Source organism: Gekko japonicus, unplaced genomic scaffold (assembly GCF_001447785.1).
Source record: "Gekko japonicus isolate JY-2015 unplaced genomic scaffold, Gekko_japonicus_V1.1 scaffold927, whole genome shotgun sequence".
NCBI classification, from domain to species: domain Eukaryota; kingdom Metazoa; phylum Chordata; class Lepidosauria; order Squamata; family Gekkonidae; genus Gekko; species Gekko japonicus.
Genome location: NW_015169805.1, coordinates 465274 through 466255, shown reverse-complemented (window position 1 = coordinate 466255; position 982 = coordinate 465274). Strand labels below are relative to the sequence as shown.

Genomic DNA, 982 nt, shown 5'->3' with positions numbered 1-982 from the left:
GCATTCCTGTAGAAATAAACAGGAAACTGTCTGCAAAATGAACTTCTCGGTGGTTTTCATGCCAAAACAAGACCTCCATCTTACTGGATTTACAAAAAATGGAAGAAAGTCAACATTTCCTAGATGGATCCTTTTCTGTTACTGAGCCTAAAAAAAATTCTCTAGCAATATATCCAAAGAATAATGCTAAAAATAATCTTTGGAGGGAAATTATTTTGCACTTCAGAGGATGCATCAGAGCGATCAGTCCTCTAATATAAGCCCTTCTACATACAAAATGGCTTCTGAATTTTATCCTCCTCTTTTGCATTTTGGGTCAAGTGGAGCATCTACTGTGATCCTGGGACAGAATTAATCCGGTTTTGACACAAGCTGCTCTGCTGTTAACCAAGTGTTAAAAAGTGTTAGTCTTTAAAGAAAAGGAAGAGGGATAGTTAATAAAACACAGTAATAGAGGGGAAATCATAATGTAAAACGTGTACCAAAGAGTCGCAAATGGAAATTCAAGAGTTACAAAAACCAGGAAAACCCTGATTGATCAGCTACATATACTCAGAGAGGCCACAAACGTACAAACTGTCTCTATGGACTAATCCTAAACCCTTTTGCTGCTGTTAAACGACAGAGCACAGATCAAAACCGAGTTGGCACAGGGAAGGACTGGGCTTCCATGGGACACCTTTAAGCCGTCATCCTCTTAACTTCCCAGGTTGCTCCAGTCATTGGCCTGAGGATGCCACTTACCTACTTCTAGCACAAGGGTTCCCTGACCCCACTCCAATTAAGGCTTTGCCCTTTGCTGGCAACCAGTGGGAGACTGGCGTGGGGAAGCGGAGACTTACAAAAATTGGCTTTGCTTGATGTGGCGACATCACTTCTGCAAGTAGACCAGAAAGTGACATTATCTGTACTGCACAACGCCTTACAAATCCCCCCAACTTCTATGGTAAAGACCATAGAGATTGGGGGTGGGGATTCCTAG

At 42.2% G+C, this 982-nt stretch overlaps 1 protein-coding gene across 1 annotated transcript in view; it reads right to left on the bottom strand.

Moving 5' to 3' along the window:
* The window catches only part of DNAJC3 (DnaJ heat shock protein family (Hsp40) member C3), a 65149-nt gene that overhangs the window by 4673 nt on the left and 59494 nt on the right, over positions 1-982 (bottom strand). The gene's annotated exons all lie outside the window — the stretch shown is intronic.